The sequence below is a fragment of the Phyllobates terribilis genome, unplaced genomic scaffold (assembly GCF_046119375.1).
Source record: "Phyllobates terribilis strain yellow unplaced genomic scaffold, ASM4611937v1 Scaffold_38__1_contigs__length_12584779, whole genome shotgun sequence".
NCBI lineage: Eukaryota > Metazoa > Chordata > Amphibia > Anura > Dendrobatidae > Phyllobates > Phyllobates terribilis.
In genome coordinates this window covers 12216209-12235778 of record NW_027362798.1, presented here as the reverse complement: position 1 = coordinate 12235778, position 19570 = coordinate 12216209, and the positions used below count along the sequence as shown (strand labels likewise).

The 19570-nt window shown below is 48.9% G+C and overlaps 1 long non-coding RNA gene across 1 annotated transcript in view; it reads left to right on the top strand.

Moving 5' to 3' along the window:
- LOC141182970 (uncharacterized) overlaps positions 1–1477 on the top strand; it is a 160460-nt gene extending 158983 nt beyond the window's left edge. The window contains exon 3 of the long non-coding RNA XR_012257991.1: positions 735–1477. This is a non-coding gene — a long non-coding RNA (uncharacterized lncRNA). The remainder of the gene's footprint in view (positions 1–734) is intronic.
- Positions 1478–19570: the final 18093 nt, after the last annotated feature.

Sequence of the window (19570 nt, the reverse complement as noted above, 5' to 3'; positions counted from 1 at the left end):
ATTGGACAGTCAGCCATTATGACAGCGCGTTGTTGGTCTCACATGTGATGTCACAGTGACATAGAATGCTGTGAGGTTATACAATCTCTGCGCACGGTGACATCAGCGCCATTTTCAGAGTTGATGTATTTGCGGAGACTCCACTTTGGTCTTGGAAGCACGAGCTAGATTGTTCTGTACGTCTAGTATTTACTTCCACAGCTTCTTACTGTTATTTGGGCGCTATAACATCTGCGCCATCAGAGAACTTAGTTCTATTACATTTCACCATCTCAGCCCCGGGTAACCAAGCCATGACTTCCCGGGAGCTTCATCAGCTAAATGCTGACAACTACACATGGATGAGCCGACCTGAAAATCAGGGTAAGTGACAGAATATTCCGCTTTATAGGGGCTTTTCTGAGAGTTTTCCCTGGGGTAAGATGTTTTATAACACACAGTATGTCCTCCACCCTCCATTCATATTCCTTGGGGCCGATCAGGGCCAGTTTTGGACAAAGTGGGACCATTGGAAAAAGTTAAAACTGGAGCCCCAAATGCTAACATATTTGCACCCCTGCTTTGTGATGTCTTAAGAGAAGGGATACTGAAACTGAGCAGGATTATGTAGTCCAAAGATGAAATAATTTTTGCTTCTCTCCCTGAATCTCGAAGCATCAGCTGGTTCTATCCCTTTGGCCAAAAAGTGTTTTTTTTTAAATTTAGCATAATAATAGTAATCTTTTTCTTTATAGGTCAGGCCATAATCCTCCACCATCGATTAAGATCTTCTCAAAGCGATGAGAGAAGGCTAATCAGCAATGATGGACATCAGGCAGACCCCACTGCCGTCACCACGAGTGGGAGATGGGCCAGAGCTCCTCTGCAGCAGACAGCACAAGAGAGCAGGGAAAGAAGCCGCTCGCCACTAAGACCGGTCCCTGCAGAACCCTCCAGACCTAGGGAGCTTCCAGCGCCAAGCCGATCTGCTGTACAGCTACACCAGGACAACCGTCTGGTTGACCCTATCATTCAGCTGCAGGGAATGGGAATGGTGACATCTCGGCCACAGATGCAGCCACCATCCCCACCTGCACAGTATAATCTGGTTAATATTCTGCAGCGAAGGCAAGCTCTGCGAGCTAGGAACTTTCCAACATGGAATATAAAATCTCAGGAGGAGGCCGAATCTTGTGCCATCTGTATAATGGATTATGAGATTGGAGAGGAAGTCGTAGTTCTGCCATGCAGTCATTCCTACCATCACGGTTGCATCTCTACATGGCTCCACTCCAACCCTCGCTGCCCCCTATGCCGTAGTCACTGCTTCCTTTGAAGCTTCAGAACATCTTAAAGATTCAAGGAATGAGATAAGATTGTGGCAGTGATACTGGAAGAGACCATGAGTCCATTCAGCTGCTATCTAATGGCAGCAGTGTTGTCAGTGCTGCTCCCCTGGACTCCATTGCCTGATTGTTCTGTTAGGGCTTACCTGGTGAGGTGGGTTCACTAAGTCAAGGTGAGCACAAGGACTGAAGGCGATGGCACATGGTACAGACACGGATGTCGCCATACATTGCATCCACTGGCAAAATATTCATTCAAATAAATATCATTTGTCATCTTTATGTCCGGCTGTTACTCTTTACTGCATAGAATTAGGTTACACATCTGAATATTGGGTACGGTGCTGGGTTCTGTTGGACTGTAAAGGTATGTGCACACAATGTCATATACAGGCAGATTCTGCCTGAAACCCGCCTGAAAAATAACTCGATAAACGGCAAATAGAATGAATATATACACAGCAAAGTCAAAACGCCTTGCTGAGAATATGTCCCGTCTTTTGTCACTTCTTTTAACCACTTCAGATTTCAACAGCAGTGAAGAGGCTAAAAGACGTGACCGGGCCATTCTTCAGACGGAGCCACTATCTTAGGTATAAAAGTAAAGAAAAAGGACATTGACAGCAAAGCCGCCACAGAAATGACAAGAAAGACGGCAAAGAAGTCGCTTCAGGAAACACGCCGCTTTGTTTTCCTGAAGTGTCATCTGCTTCAAAAATGATGCGGATATTTTGGCTTCTAAAAAATGTTGTTTGATGGGTCACACAACATTTCAGGTGGGTCAGTAGACATACCCCCTGTATTTTGTACACCTTATTTGGAGGACGGCCTGCATCTTCTATACTTATATAGTGGACCTCAGGTCGCTGTACAGGGGTTTGCACCCAATATTTCACGGTGCAGCTGTTACTGTCTATTCCTACCTATCTATATACTGTCGTTGTCTTACGGTGCGTCACTGCCATGCACCGTCCATGACGGGCTGGCCGACGTCAGCTGCCGGCCTCTGATTGGCCTTTGGAATGGATTGTAGTGCAGGGAGCCAGTTGGTCTCGGAGACACATCCCACCTATAGCTTTTTATATACAGTATGAACCCCCTATAGCTTGTTATATACAGTATGAGCCCCCATAGCTGGTTATATACAGTATGAGCCCCCCTATGGCTTCTTACATACAGTACGAGACCCCCATAGCTGGTTATATACAGTATGAGCCCCCATAGCTGGTTATATACAGTATGAGCCCCCTCTAGCTTGTTATATACAGTATGAGCCCCCATACCGTGTTATATACAGTATGAGCCCCACTATGGCTTCTTACTTACAGTATGAGACCCCCATAGCTGGTTATATACAGTATGAGCCCCCCTATGGCTTCTTACATACAGTATGAGACCCCCATAGCTGGTAATATACAGTATGAGCCCCCATAGCTGGTTATATACAGTATGAGCCCCCCATAGCTTGTTATATACAGCATGAGCCCCCATAGCGTGTTATATACAGTATGAGCCCCCCTATAGCGTGTTATATACAGTATGAGCCCCCATAGCTGGTTATATACAGTATGAGCCCCCATAGCTGGTTATATGCAGTATGAGCCTCCATAGCTGGTTATATACAGTATGAGCCCCCCACAGCTGGTTATATACAGTATGAGCCGCCATAGCTGGTTATATACAGTATGAGCCCCCATAGCTGGTTATATACAGTATGAGCCCCCCACAGCTGCTTATATACAATATGAGCACCCCATAGCTGGTTATATACAATATGAGCCCCCCTATAGCTTCTTACATACAGTATGAGCCCCCCATAGCTGGTAATATACAGTATGAGCCCCCATAGCTGGTTATATACAGTATGAGCCCCCCACAGCTGCTTATATACAATATGAGCACCCCATAGCTGGTTATATACAATATGAGCCGCCCATAGCTGGTTATATTTAGTATGAGCCCCCATAGATGGATATATATATAGTTAAAAAAATAAACACAACACATACTCACCTTGCTCCCGTACCCCAGACGCTGTGCTCCAGATGGTACCCGGGGCCATTCCTGCTCTGCCTGACGTCATGAGGCAGGGCGGGCCCAGCATCTGCGCGCGATGGTGACAATATGCGGCCGCTGCGGGCGGCTGGGTCGTGACATGAGTGGGAAAACAGACGCGCCCGGCCGCCCGCTCTGTGTATGCTGAGTCCGCTCTGCCTGACTTCATGCGGCAGGGGGGGCTCAGCATCATTCAAGCCGCCTGCTGCCGCGCGCCCGCAGCGGTAACTTAAATAACACATGGGATTGCCAATTATAATGGGGGAAATTCATAGACCTCCCGGAGCCTCAGGCGAGTTCCAGTTATGTATCACCACATATGAGAACTCTCAGGTAAGGTGGGCTGCATTGTAAACCATGTAATCGTATGTGCACATGGCAAGTACCTGGATCACTAAGTACGGTAATCCCCAAACAGATACCTGCGTCACTCCCGTGCTCTCCATGCAAATGCCTGGATGACGACCTCAATCTCTGCTCCACACACAATTATACAGGAGAACTTCAGCTCTATTTATGGGCCTGTAATGGAGAATTTTTTACCTTAGGGAGACAAAAAAAAACAAAACTCAAAAGTAACGTGCAGACAATATGACCCGCCCCTGCTGACAAATTCACCCGCCCTTGCTGACAAATTGACCTGCCCCTCCTGACAAATTGACCTGCCCCTGCTGACAAATTGACCCGCCCCTGCTGACAAATTGACCCGCCCCTGCTGACAAATTGACCCGCCCCTCCTGACAAATTGACCTGCCCCTGCTGACAAATTGACCCGCCCCTCCTGACAAATTGACCTGCCCCTCCTGACAAATTGACCTGCGCCTGCTGAATATTTAGGCATTGGAGGGCGGGTGCATAAGACGGCAGGGGGCGGCGCCACCATGAAGGAGTTAAAAAACTAATATTAATTTCCCCCTGCTTCACCACTGGACCAAATATCAGTATCATGGTTTCTGTTTGGAGAGGATGGGAGGGGAAAGATGGTGGAGGTTCAGGAGTCGCCCGTGTGCTGCATGGGCGGAGGAGCACTGAGTATCTCTCTGCTACCGCAGGAAACAATGAATCCTAGAGGACAGGTAAAGGACCTGTGAGGACGTCATGCCCATGTGACTCATATAGGAGGAGCCATCCTCCCATGCAAGTTTGCAGGAAGTGAAGTGGGGGGTTCATGGTGTGTAGGCTGTATATGGGGGGTGCAGTCTGTATGAGGAGTACATGGAGTTTAGGCTGTATATGGGAGGTACATGGAGTGCAGGTTGTATATGGGGGGTGCAGGCTGTATATGTGGGTACATGGCGTGCAGGCTGTATATGGGGGGTATATGGAGTGCAGGCTGTATATGGGGGGTGCAGGCTGTATGAGGAGTACATGGAGTTTAGGCTGTATATGGGAGGTACATGGAGTGCAGGTTGTATATGGGGGGGTGCAGGCTGTATATGTGGGTACATGGCGTGCAGGCTGTATATGGGGGGTACATGGAGTGCAGGCTGTATATGGGGGGTGCAGTCTGTATGAGGGGTACATGGAGTTTAGGCTGTATATGGGAGGTACATGGAGTGCAGGTTGTATATGGGGGGTGCAGGCTGTATATGTGGGTACATGGCGTGCAGGCTGTATATGGGGGGTACATGGAGTGCAGGCTGTATATGGGGGGTGCAGTCTGTATGAGGGGTACATGGAGTTTAGGCTGTATATGGGAGGTACATGGAGTGCAGGTTGTATATGGGGGGGTGCAGGCTGTATATGTGGGTACATGGCGTGCAGGCTGTATATGGGGGGTACATGGAGTGCAGGCTGTATATGGGGGGTGCAGGCTGTATGAAGGGTACATGGAGTTTAGGCTGTATATGGGAGGTACATGGAGTGCAGGTTGTATATGGGGGGTGCAGGCTGTATATGTGGGTACATGGCGTGCAGGCTGTATATGGGGGGTACATGGAGTGCAGGCTGTATATGGGGGATGCAGGCTGTATATGGAGGTACATGGTGTGCAGGCTGTATATGGGGGGTGCAGGCTGTATATGGGGGTACATGGTGTGCAGGCTGTATATGGGGCGTGCAGGCTGTATGAGGGGTACATGGGTTGCAGGCTGTATATGGGGGGTGCAGGCTGTATGAGGGGTACATGGAGTTTAGGCTGTATATGGGAGGTACATGGAGTGCAGGTTGTATATGGGGGGGTGCAGGCTGTATATGTGGGTACATGGAGTGCAGGCTGTATATGGGGGGTGCAGGCTGTATATGGGGGGTACATGGAGTGCAGGCTGTATATGGGGGTGCAGGCTGTATATGGGGGTACATGGTGTACAGGCTGTATATGGGGGGTGCAGGCTGTATATGGGGGTACATGGTGTGCAGGCTATATATGGGGCGTGCAGGCTGTATGAGGGGTACATGGGGTGCAGGCTGTATATGGGGGGTGCAGGCTGTATATGGGGGTACATGGTGTGCAGGCTGTATATGGGGGGTGCAGGCTGTATGAGGGGTACATGGGGTGCAGGCTGTATATGAGGGGTTGATCACTCCCTGAGGAAGCTGAGTGACTGAGCGGGAGGCGGCGGCAGCAGCATCGACAGCATGAACCCGTGTTAGTAATTTTCCCTATTTATTTAATGAGGACTTATACCACTTATGCCATAGCCTCTTCACATTCATTTGCCACTGTTGCTTCAGTAAGGCTAAGTGCCCACGATGCAGAAATGCTGCTGATTTTTTCTGCATTTCCCTGGCAGCAAAAACGCATGCGGATTTTACATGCGTTTTTCCTGCCATGTAGAAGCGTTTGTCAAGCGTTTTTACATGCATTTTCGCATGCGGGTTATCAAGCGCTTTTCCAAGCGATTTAGCATCACTTGGAAAAGTGCTTGACAACTTGGTCACGCTATATATATATATATATATATATATATATATATATATATATATATAAATTGGCATGGATTTATACAGTGTGACCAAGTTAATAGTTAAAAAAAGAATAAAAATGTAAAAATAAAAAACATTATACTCACCTTCTGATGGCCGCCAGTCTCCTTCTCCGGTGCGTCCAGTGTCTTGGCGGCTAGCGATGGTGTAAAAAGACCTTCCATGCCGACGTCAGCGGTCGCGTGACCTGTCACATGACTAAATGACGCCATGGAAGGTCCTTTTACATCATCGCGAGCCACCGGGGAACCAGGACGCACCGGAGAGAAGACCGCGGGCCATCAGAAGGTGAGTATAATTTTTTTATTATTTTAAATTCTTTTTTTTTTTACAGGTACTATGGTACCCGGGTCTGGATGAGAGTCTCCTCTTCTCCAGACCTGGGTACCATCTGCACATTGAATCGCTTCATGTAGTCATGGGGATATTATGCGATTCAATGCAAGTCAATGGCGGCAATAACGCCACGTTTCCGCAAAAATAATGGACATGCTGCAGATTTTTCCGCAATGATAATGTAGCACCCCGAGGACTCGGCTGCTACAGGGGTATTGCACCTCGAACCAGAGGTGTGGTATTCCACTCCCGGGTAAGGATGGAGTGTGGGACTGAGCTCAGATAGCTGCATGCACTACACTCATCCCATTTCCGGGGGACAGAACTACGGTACTCCCACCAGTTAGATGTGCAGGTACGACAGCGTCTGTCCCTGGCTGGAGTGGGAGGGGGGGAGGAACATCCCAGTAGTGTAAGGGCAGATAGGGGAGGGACTCTGGGCATAGAGGTAGGAGCCCATTGGGTGCTAGTCACCTGGGCTCACACATAGAGGGAGTATATATGGTGGGCACCATCTAGAGACAGGGTCGAGTTCAGAGGAGGAGCAGAGCAGAGGAGCTCAGCCAGGAGGGCTGACAGGGAGCTGTGGCTCCAGCTGGGCCCAGCTCCAGGGCCAGGCCTGTAGTGGAGAGGAGGAGGAAGAAAGGCCCAGAGACGCAGGACAAGAGGGAACCCTGAGATCCCAGAAGTAAACCAGAAGAGTGAAGGGTTGGCGGAAACGGGTACCGGAACCCAAACTGGCAGAGGCTAATGATCCTTAGCCAGGAACCGGAGGTCGTGGTCAAGTTTTGCCACGACCCTCACCATATCCACCAGGAAGGCTTACCACGAATAGGGTCAGGAAAGCCAGAAAAGGTTTTGCCACCAAGAGGCCCGAGGGAGCCGGACAAAGGTGGATCCCTGGTGGGGACGGCCAGCAGAGAGAGAGAGAGAAGGGAGCTCAGTACCACGCTCCGGAACTGCCTGGGGGTTAGCCGAGTCCCGCACCTGGTGAACGCAGTACGGCTCGGGTGGTCACTCCCGGCCGAAGTGACTGAAGCAACATCTGTGAGTAAAAACCCTGAAACTGCATCATACGTTTCTGAGTCTCCTTGCTGCACCATCACTACCTCCATCATTCACGTCTGCTGCCCTGAGGCCATACCCCTCCCGTTGGGGGTTATACCATCTACGCTGCACAATCATATCACCGGCCTCAGCGGACTGTCCTGCAGCGGCAGCCCCATAGCTGCATTCAACGGGTGGCGTAGTCGTACAACATCTACTGTCCAAAACACTGCCCCCCAGCTTGACTCCCTGGGCACGGACCGGGTCACCGCCACGAGACTACTACCCCCATCTGATCCGGCTCCGGGTAAGCCCCCGTGCGCGCGATGCCGCACGACACAGCAAGCCCAGGGGCGCGTCAATAACCACAGCGGAAATTTCCGCCGCATGTGCACAGCACATGCGGATTGTCATTGGGGACCATGGGGCACGTATAACCAAGTGTTTTTTAAGTGTTTTTGCTGCAGAAATTCAGCGACAAAAATGATTGAAAAACGGATAGTGGGCACGCAGCCTTACTCTTTATCTTCTCTATTTACTTACCGTAGGTCCACACTACGACCTCTTTATACTTAAGTGTTATTTGTGCTTAAGTAAATCTTACTCTGCACTTAATAATAATGATAATTTTTATTTTTATAGCACCAACATATTCTGCAGCAAAAACAACTACCTGCGCATCCAGTAAAAGACCTGGATGCGCAGGTAGTTTTTTCTTCTATCCTTCCAGTAGACGGGCATGGCGTCAGGAGATGGAACAGGATCCTTGATGTGAACAACTGGCTGAGACGATGGTGCAGACAACAAGGATTTGGATTCCTGGACCACGGTGTGAATTACCTCTATGACGGACTCCTTGCCAGAGACGGACTACACCTCAACAAACCCGGGAAACACACATTCGCCAGGAGACTCTCAACACTCATCAGGAGGGCGTTAAACTAGAAGAAGAGGGGATGGGAAGAAAAACGCCGGACACGAACATGAAGCCAGAGAACATACTAATGAAAGATATGAAGTGCGACAAAGAAGTTCCAAGACAAGATACTTGGAAGGGAGGTAAGAAAATTTCTAATACAATCCACAGGGAGAAGATTGGAACAAAACAAAATCGTGTCAACTGCGTGCTAGCAAATGCCAGAAGCCTGACAAACAAGATGGATGAACTGGAAGCAGAAATATCTACAGGTAACTATGACATAGTGGGAATAACCGAGACATGGTTAGATGAAAGCTATGACTGGGCAGTTAACTTACAGGGTTACAGTCTGTTTAGAAGAGATCGAAGAAATCGGAAAGGGGGTGGAGTCTGTCTATATGTAAAGACGTGTCTAAAGCCTACAATACGGGAGGATGTATGGGAGGGAAATGAGGAGGTCGAGTCCTTATGGGTGGAGATACATGGGGCAAAAAACAATAATAAAATTATCATAGGAGTCTGTTATAAACCACCAAATATAGCAGAAGCCACGGAAAGTCTATTAATGAGACAAATAGACGAAGTAGCAAAAAATAATGAGGTGATTATTATGGGGGACTTCAGCTACCCCGATATAGACTGGGAAACCGAAAGCTGTAGATCTCAGAAAGGAAACAGGTTTCTGTCAATTATCAAAGACAATTATTTGTCACAACTTGTGCAGGAGCCAACTAGAGGGACGGCCCTTTTAGACTTAATATTAACTAACAGGCCAGACAGAATAACTGAGGTGCAGGTCGGGGGGCACCTGGGAAATAGTGACCACAACATTATACAATTCCACATGTGCTTCAGTAGGGTGCCCAGCAAGGGACTCACAAAAACACTGAACTTCAGGAGGGCAAAGTTTGATCAGCTAAGAGATGCCCTTCACCTTATAGACTGGGATAGTATCTTCAGCAATAGGAGCACGGATAGAAAATGGGAAATTTTCAAAACAGTCCTACATAGTCACTGTAGAAGGTACATACCTTATGGGAATAAAAGGGCTAGGAATAGGAGGAAGCCAATGTGGCTAAATAAGGAAGTCAAGAGGGCAATGAAAAACAAAAAAAGGGCTTTCGGTAAACTTAAACAAGAAGGCAGCGAGGAAGCGCTAATATCTTATAGGGAAAAAAACAAAATCTGTAAGAAACAAATAAGAATAGCAAAAGAGGAGACAGAGAGACTAATTGCCAAGGAAAGTAAAACGAATCCCAAACTGTTCTTTAACTATATAAACAGTAAAAGGATTAAAACTGATGGAGTTGGCCCATTGAAAAATAACCTGGGTAAAATCATAGAGGGCGATGAGGGTAAAGCAAACCTACTCAATAGCTTCTTCTCCACTGTTTTCACAAAAGAAAACAATTTATCGGAGGAAATGCAGAGTGATAAAGTAAACCCTCCGCTAAATATCACCCACCTAACCCAGGAGGAAGTTCAGAAACGCCTAAATAATATCAAAATAGACAAGTCACCAGGCCCAGATGACATACACCCCCGGGTACTAAAAGAATTAAGTAATGTGATAGACAGACCGCTGTATGTTATATTCAAGCACTCTTTATGGACAGGGACTGTCCCACTAGACTGGCGCCAAGCAAATGTGGCACCAATATTCAAAAAGGGGTCTGAAAGTGACCATGGGAACTATAGACCAGTCAGCTTAACGTCTGTTGTGGGTAAATTGTTTGAAGGATTTCTTAGAGATGCGATTGTAGAATATCTTAATGATAATAACTGTCTAACTCCATATCAACATGGATTCATGAGGGATCGCTCCTGCCAAACAAACCTGATCGCCTTCTACGAGGAGGTGAGCTCGCAGCTGGACCGGGGAGAGTCAGTGGATGTTGTATACCTTGACTTCTCCAAAGCGTTTGATACCGTGCCACACAAAAGGTTGGTATATAAAATGAGAATGCTTGGTCTGGGGGATAATGTGTGCAAGTGGGTAAATAGCTGGCTGAGTGATAGAAAGCAGAGGGTGGTTATCAATGGAGTAAGCTCAGGGTGTGTCAGGGTTACTAGCGGGGGGCCTCAAGGGTCTGTCTTGGGCCCTATATTATTTAATATATTTATTAATGATCTAGTGGAAGGGTTGCATAGTAAAATAGCAATATTTGCAGATGATACTAAACTTTGTAAAGTAGTTAATACAGATGAGGATAGGGCACAGCTACAGGAGGATTTAGATAAATTGGGGAGTTGGGCCAAAAAATGGCAAATGGGGTTCAATGACGATAAATGTAAGGTCATGCACATGGGAAAGAAAAACAGCAGTCACCCATACATATTAAATGGGAAACCGTTGGGGAAATCTGACATGGAGAAGGACCTGGGCGTCTTGGTTAACAGCAAATTAAATTGGAGTGCCCAGTGTCAGGCAGCAGCTGCGAAGGCAAATAGAGTCATGGCATGCATCAGAAGAGGAATAGGGGCATATGATGAGAACATTGTTCTTCCTCTGTATAAAGCGCTGGTAAGGCCGCACTTAGAATATTGTGCACAGTTCTGTGCTCAGGAAAGACATATTGGAGCTAGAGAGGGTACAAAGGAGGGCGACTAAGGTAATAAAGGGAATGGAGGGACTAGAATACCCAGAGAGGTTGTCAAAATTAGGCCTATTTACGTTGGAAAAGAGAAGGCTTAGGGGAGACCTCATAAACATGTATAAATACATCAGGAGGCAGTACAGAGATCTCTCCCATGACCTGTTTATACCAAGGATGGTGACAAAGACGAGGGGGCACACTATGCGTCTGGATGAAAGGAGGTTCCTGCACCAGCATAGAAGGGGATTCTTTACGGTCAGAGCCGTGAGACTCTGGAACTCTCTGGGAGAGGAAGTAGTGATGTCCAACTCACTTAATGAGTTCAAGAGAGGCCTGGACGCCTTTCTTGAGAACAATAAAATTATATCTTATGCTTAGTGATAGTTAACTAATCCAGATTGGAGTCGGGAAGTGAATTTTTCCTCAATGATGTAAATTGGCCTATACCGCATGGGGTTTTTTTGCCTTCCCCTTGATTAACGCTGCGGAATAGCTGCAGTGCACAAGAAATAGGCTGAACTGGATGGACGCTTGACTTTTTTCGGCCTTATAAACTATGTAACTATGTATCTTCAATGTAAAGAACAATGAGTCCTGGAAATGATCTGGTCCCACCCAGTGGAGTAACTAGAGTCTGATAGGCCCCCACCTGCATGATGGTCAGATGTATGGGCCCTTGTAGCGTTCTGGATCCTATAAAGATACAGTATATGTGTTCTCTCCCTATGTAGTAATGTCCCCCATCCTGGCTCCTTCTTGTAATAATCTCCCACATGCTGGGCCTTATGTTATAACATTTTCCCCCACCTGTGCCCCTGTCTTGTAATGTCCCCATTCTGGCATCATTTCCTTCATTCTTGTTTAATGTCCCCATCCTGGTATAGTGTCCCCATTCTGATATAATGTCCCCATTTTGGTATAATGTCTCTAACCTGGTATAATATCCCCCATGCTGGTGTAATGCTCCCAATTCTGCTATAATGTCCCCAAAGCTGGTATAATGCCCCACATCCTGGTATAGTATCTCCAGTTCTGGCATAATGTCCCCCATGCTGCTATAATATCCCCCATACTGATATAATATCATCATTGTGATATAATGTCCCCCATCCTGGTATAACATCATCATTGTGATATAATGTCCCCATTCTGATATAGTGTCACCCATCCCGGGTATGGTGTACCCCATTCTGGTATAGTGTCCCTTATTCTGGTATAATGTCCCCAATTCTGGTATAATTTCCCTATTCTGATATAATGTCCCCATTCTGATTTAATGTCCCCCTTCCTGGTATATTGTCCCCATTCTGATATATTGTCCCCATTCTGATATAGTGTCCTTCATCTTGGTAAAATGTCCCCATACTAGTATAGTGTCCCCATTCTGGTATATTGTCCCCATTCTGATATATTGTCCCCATTCTGATATAGTGTCCTTCATCTTGGTAAAATGTCCCCATACTAGTATAGTGTCCCCATTCTGGTATAATGTCCCCATCCTGGTATATGCCCCCCATCCTGGTTTAATAACCATCATACTGGTTTAATGTCCCTCGCCCTGGTTTAATGTCCCCCATCCTGGTACAATGCACTCCATTCTGTTACCATGTCTCACATTCTGGCATAATGACCTACTTCTGATATAATGTCCCCATTCTGGTATAATGTACCCATTCTGGCATAATGTCTCCCATCCTGGTATGGTATCTACTGAGCTGCCATCCTGGGGATAGGTTATAAATATCAGATCGGTGGGCTCCGACACGCGGCACTGGCTCTACCCATCAGTTGTTTGCAACGCTCAGATGTAAATAGTTTGAAGATCTGAACATCACTGCTCCATTCACTGTACTGTGTGTCCTGCAAGTCAGCTAATATTCATGTAATAGGAGCTGATCTGCAGCACCAAGTAGCAGCCACTACACAGTGACCAGAGCTGTGATGTTCAGCTCCTCAACAATGTTTATGACTCGCCCCCTGGGCCGTGTGGCACCCGGAACCGGGCTTTAGTGCGATGATGGGGGTAGTAGTGGCAACCCGATCCCGTGGCTCAGGGTGGTCAGACCAAATGCTGTGGCAGTCTATTTATAGATTTGAATGTCCGACTACGCCACCCGTGGATTGCGGTCAGGGATAACCGCCGCTGCAAGGCAGACCGCTGAGGCTGGTGTTGGTGTGCAGCAGAGGGATAGGACAACTCCCCACGGGAAGAGTATAGCCTCAGGGCAGTGTAAGAGGATGCTGGGGGTGATGGTGCAGGCGCAGCATAAATAACACAGAGTCCAATGATGCAGTTCAGGGTTTTACTCACAGTTGTTATCCATGCCATTTCTGTCAGCAGTGACTGCCCAAGCCGTGCTGCGTCTACCAGGTGAGGGGCTCGGTCAACCCCCAGACAATTCAGGAGTACGGCACAGGACCCCCTTCTGTCTTTTCTCTGGCCTCTCGTGCCCCACCAGTGACCAAACTTCTGTCCAGCTGCCGCGGATCTTTGCGGGCAAACGTTGGCCCCCGTTTCCCGCTATCCTATATGGCGCCTTCCTAGCAGGTTTGGTGGAGGGTCGCACCAATAGATGATCACGACCCCTGTCTGAGGGATAATTTACCTCCACCAACTTGGGAATCCGGTACCCTTCCACGACCTGACCCTTCACCCGATATAATGCGGGTTTGCAATGGTTGCTGTCCGTTCTGCTCTCTCTTAGGGTCCCTTCTGCCTCCTTGTTTCTGGAGCCTTTCTACTCCTCTGTCTCTCCTCTTTCCTTCCTTCTCCTTCTTCTCTTCTCCTCTCTGGCTCTGGCCTTCACCCCAGGCCTGCCTTCTGAGCAGAGCTCCTACAGAGCCTCTGCTCCCTGTCACCTCTCCACTGTACTGAACTGACCCGACTCCTCAACTAAGATGGCTCCCACCTTTTATCTGCCTCTGTGTACGAGCTCAGGTGACCAGCACCCAATGAGCTCCTTCCTATGCTCCAGAAACCATCCCCTTCTGCTCCTACATCACGGGGTTCTCTCCCCCCTCCCCACTCCAGCCAGGGACATGGTCAGTTGTATGCAGCTACTGAGCCCTGGTCCACACTCCATCCTTACCTGGGAGTGGAATATCAGACCTCTGGTTGAGGTGCAATACCCCTGTAGCAACCGAACCCTCGGGGCGCTACATTCCCCCCTGGTAAACCACAGCACGTCCTCGGGCTGGAAAAGAGCAAAAACATTTTATTTACAAGACATGCAAAACTTTTTAAAAATTTTTTACATTAGAAAACGGCCGGCATTATTCAACTTCCCTTCATGGGAAACACTTTCTTTTTACCAGACATTTTACTGCATTTTTAATATTACCCGAACTCTTTTGTCATATATCATATAAAACATTTTCAATACTATGTGACTCTTTTAGCAGCATATAAAACTTTTCATATAAGTAAACTCTCTTCTTCACTAGCCACTTTGCAACTTGCGACCAGGTGTCCATTTTTCTATTAAGTGCAAAACTTCAGCAACTTTCAAACATGAGGGACGCTTTGTCCAGAGGTAGACGTTGCCGTACTTTTATAAAACCAATAGGGGGCGCTTTAAGAAGCGCAACTATTTACAGGGATTGGCCGCTCCCAGTCCTCGGCCGGATGGGGAAGGGGAATGGCTGCTCTCAGTCCTCAGCCAGGTGGGGAAGAGGGATGGCTGCTCTCAGTCCTCAGCCAGGTGACTTGAGGGTTCATTTTGAACGGGCTACAGTCCCAACGGGGGAAACAAAAACAGTTCCTTGTACACATTTGCTCATCAGTAACGGTATCCTCCTGATGCTCCTCCTTCTTCCTCGTACTGATCTTCAGACCCATCCGGGTCCTCTTGATATTCGGGTTCTGGTTCAGGGTGCTGCTCCTCTCTTACCCTCTGGACATGAAGGGCATACCATCCCTTTAGGCCTCGGTGTCAGGTGTAGGACACCAAGTCTCCTGGAAACAGATCCCGTTCCAGGTGGCCTTCTGGCAGGTGGCTCTCCACATCTCTCCGGGTAAAGAAACACATCCGTGTCCGTGGTTGAGTCTCGGATGAAACCCCATCCCTGCTCCTGCTGGAACTTTACTACGGTCCCGATGATTCTGGGACCTCACGCAGCCTGGGGGTCCTGCCGGACGCGCATCTTCTGCTCCGCGCTTCGGGCCTGCAGCTGTTCCTGTCTCTGTCGTCGTGTACGCCTCTCCTGCTCGAACTGCGCCACCTGGCGGCGACAGAACTCCCGTCTGCGGGCTGCGGCCGCCCGCGTCTCCTGCGAGAACCCCATGAGGTCTTCTCCTGTCGGGTCCCACTCATATTGGACCTCCTCGACCGGGAGCTGGGGAACTTCAACAGGCCGTGGGTCAGGCAGGAGTGAAAGCAGAGGAGCTCCGGCCTCCGCGGGCAGGCTTTCCCGAAGACTAGGGTGGATCCACCCAGGTGGTGGAGGGACTGGCTCTCCATCCGGACCGGACAGTTGGGCATACAGGTCCGCGCCCAGGGGTGGTGGTTTCGAGACCGGGGGCGCACGCGGTTGGGAGGCGCCTAGGGTGGTCAGGCCTTACGACCGGGCCTGGAGCGGGCCGCTTCCTACCACGTCCGGGGTCAGAGGGCACGACGGGGGGCGTGGTTCAGCGGCGGTCCTCGCGGCTTGCGGTCCAGGTGTTTGCGGCGGGAGCGTGGAAGCTGCAGCAGCTCCCGGGACTTCTGGCTCCGCGGCGGGATCCAGAGGTAAGGCTACGGTGTCAGGACCCGGGGCCGGGGCGTCCGCTTTACTTGCCTCCTCTGCAGCATCGGCCTCCGGTCTCCTCTCTCCGTCCTCGGGGGCAGGCGCGCTGCCGAGTGCTGACAGTGCCTCTTGCTGCCGGGCCGCTACTCGCCAGGCCACTTCCTCTCTCCACCCAGCGACGACGTCCCTCTGCGCTCGGACCATCCTCCGGTCCAGCTCCTCCAGTGCAGTCCGCAGGAACTCAGGGTCTTCTGCAGGGAGCTGAGCCATCAGCTCCATGAGGCTGTAAGGGGACGCCTCGGCCTGCAGCAGGCCGCTTGCCAGTGTTCTGGAGTTGACGCTCCTCTCCATCTCCGGGTGTGGTCTGGCGAGACTGATCCAAACCACACCCTGCCCCTCGGTTTTCTTCTCTTTCTGCCCCTGTTGGGGGTGGTCCTGGGGCAATCTGCTGACAATCACTCTCAGGGGCAGCCCCCCCACTTTGATGGACATCTCTACAGCCGCACTCATGGCTGTTGGGGGTGGGCTCCTTCTTTGGCGCTATTCTGGGACCTGGCCCACGATGGGAGGTGACTTCCTGTTGTCTTTTGGCGCGCACATTATGGCGTCAGTTCTTCTGGGGCGGGCGCCATTTTTAATACAGTGAAACAGTCTCTTTTCAGGCACGCAATACCCGCTGGTGGCGGGTTGGTCACGATCCTGCTGACTACGCCAAAAGCTCACTCGCCCCCTGGGCCGTGGGGCACCCGGAACCGGGCTTTAGTGCGATGATGGGGGTAGTAGTGGCAACCCGTTGCCGTGGCTCAGGGTGGTCAGACCAAATGCTGTGGCAGTCTATTTATAGATTTGAATGTCCGACTACGCCACCCGTGGATTGCGGTCAGGGATAACCGCCGCTGCAAGGCAGACCACTGAGGCTGGTGTTGGTGTGCAGCAGAGGGATAGGACAACTCCCCACGGGAAGAGTATAGCCTCAGGGCAGTGTAAGAGGATGCTGGGGGTGATGGTGCAGGCGCAGCATAAATAACACAAAGTCCAATAATGCAGTCCAGGGTTTTACTCGCAGTTGTTATCCATGTCATTTCTGTCAGCAGTGACTGCCCAAGCCGTTCTGTATCCACCAGGTGAGGGGCTCGGTCAACCCCCAGACAATTCAGGAGTATGGCACAGGACCCCCTTCTGTCCTTTCTCTGGCCTCTCGTGCCCCACCAGTGACCAAACTTTTGTCCAGCTGCCGCGGATCTTTGCGGGCAAACGTTGGCCCCCGTTTCCCGCTATCCTATATGGTGCCTTCCTAGCAGGTTTGGCGGGGGGTTGCACCAATAGATGATCACGACCCCCGGTTTTTGTCTGAGGGATAATTTACCTCCACCAACTTGGGAATCCGGTACCCTTCCACGACCTGACCCTTCACCCAATATAACGCGGGTTTGCAACGGTTGCTGTCCGTTCTGCTCTCTCTAAGGGTCCCTTCTGCCTCCTTGTTTCTGGAGCCTTTCTACTCCTCTGTCTCTCCTCTTTCCTTCCTTCTCCTTCTTCTCTTCTCCTCTCTGGCTCCGGCCTTCACCCCAGGCCTGCCTTCTGAGCAGAGCTCCTACAGAGCCTCTGCTCCCTGTCACCTCTCCACTGTACTGAACTGACCCGACTCCTCAACTAACATGGCTCCCACCTTTTATCTGCTTCTGTGTATGAGCTCAGGTGACCAGCACCCAATGAGCTCCTTCCTATGCTCCAGAAACCGTCCCCTTCTGCTCCTACATCACTGGGTTCTCTCCCCCCTCCCCACTCCTGCCAGGGACATGGTCAGTTGTGCCTGCAATTATATGGGAGCACCGTCGAACTGTCCCCCGGAAATGGGGTGAGTGTGTGTATGCAGATACTGGGCCCTGGTCCATACTCCATCCTTACCTGGGAGTGGAATATCACACCTCTGGTTGAGGTGCAATACCCCTGTAGCAACCGAACCCTCGGGGCGCTACATTTACATCTGACCTCTGCCAGAGTTTCAAACAACTGAGTAGTGGAGGTGCCACATGCCGGACCCCCACAAATCAGATATTAATGAGCTAACCAGGGGATAGGCCATCAATATGTTTGTCCTGGAAATTCCCTTTAAGGCCCACCTGCACATACTATGTATATAATATATATATATATGGCAAAGAGTGGGAAGGGGTTAATCACAGGCTCATAAAACGGACAAACAACACAAATATTGGTTCTATCTTTTACACATTTGGGGTAGCCCTTAAGAGGGCCGTTGGGTCAAAGAGAGAGAGAGGGGAGGGAGAGATACCAAGAGAGAGAAAAAAAGAGAGACCCATCAAGTGCAAGGCTAAGCCTGGCAGGCGGCAGCGGCTATTTATACCCACTGCTGATCTCTTATTGGTGGAAAATCTGGGCGTGGCTGCTCTCTGATTGGTGGAAAATCTGGGTGTGGCTGCTCTGTGATTGTTCAGCATTATGACCTCACAGTGGCGATGACTCATACCTCCTGGGTGGTTCTTCTGGGCGGTTCTGTTTTCTGACTGGTGGAAATTCTAATCAGCATTATGACCTCACAGTGGCCGTGACTCATGTTTCATGGACTGTTCTATCTGGGTGACCTGAAACATGCTGATCTCTGATTGGTGGAAATTCCAGTCATCTTCATGACATCACAATCAGCATGTTATTACTGCTGAGATGTTCAGTTTTTTCCTAAATTTCCTATGTTTTGTCCTAATTTATTAGCACATATATACCACTCATTCCTACAATAAAAGGATCAGGAAACCACTCTGAAATCAATATCCTACAATTTACCCCAACAGCAAAATAACAACTATACACAAAATACCAAAAGATATATCAGATTATTAATGAGCAAATAAAAGACACAATAACATAAAAATAATTTTTAGAAAGCTGTAGAAAAAATGCTGTAAAGTAAGAACGCTTCAAAAATAGAAATGTTAATGATTTATTTAATCAATTAACAAAATACAAGTGAATGAACAAACGAAAAATCTAGATCCAATCAATATTTGGTGTGACCAACTGTTCACTTTAAAACAGCATCAAGTCTTCTAGGTGCACCTGCGCAAAGTCAGGGATTTTGTAATAATACAGTCAGGTGTCTGGTCATACACCATGGTAAGACTGAGCAAGAATACACAAGGAAGTTATACTACATCAGCAAGGTCTCTAAGGCACAAATTTCAAAGCAGATTGAGGGTTCAAGATGTGTCATTCAAGCACTTATGAAGAAGCACAAGAAAATGTGCAACGTTGAGGTTAGTAGATGCAGTGGTCGGCCAAGGAAACTTAGTGCAGCAGATGTATGACACATTATGGTTACTTTCCTTCAAAAGCAGAAGATGTCCAGCAGTGCCATCAGCTCAGAACTGGCAGCAACCTGTGGGACTCAGCTTCACTCATCTACTGTTCAGAGAAGACTGGCCAGAAGTGGTCTTCATAGCAGAATTGTGGCGAAAAAGCCATATCTTCCACATCAAAACAAGGCCAAGTGACTCAACTTATGCATTAAAACAGAGGAACCAGGGTGTAGAAAATTGGCAGGATGTGCTCTGGACGGTTGAGTCAAAATATGAAAAATGTTGTTATTACAGAAGAGATTTTGTTCACTGAAGGGCTGGAGA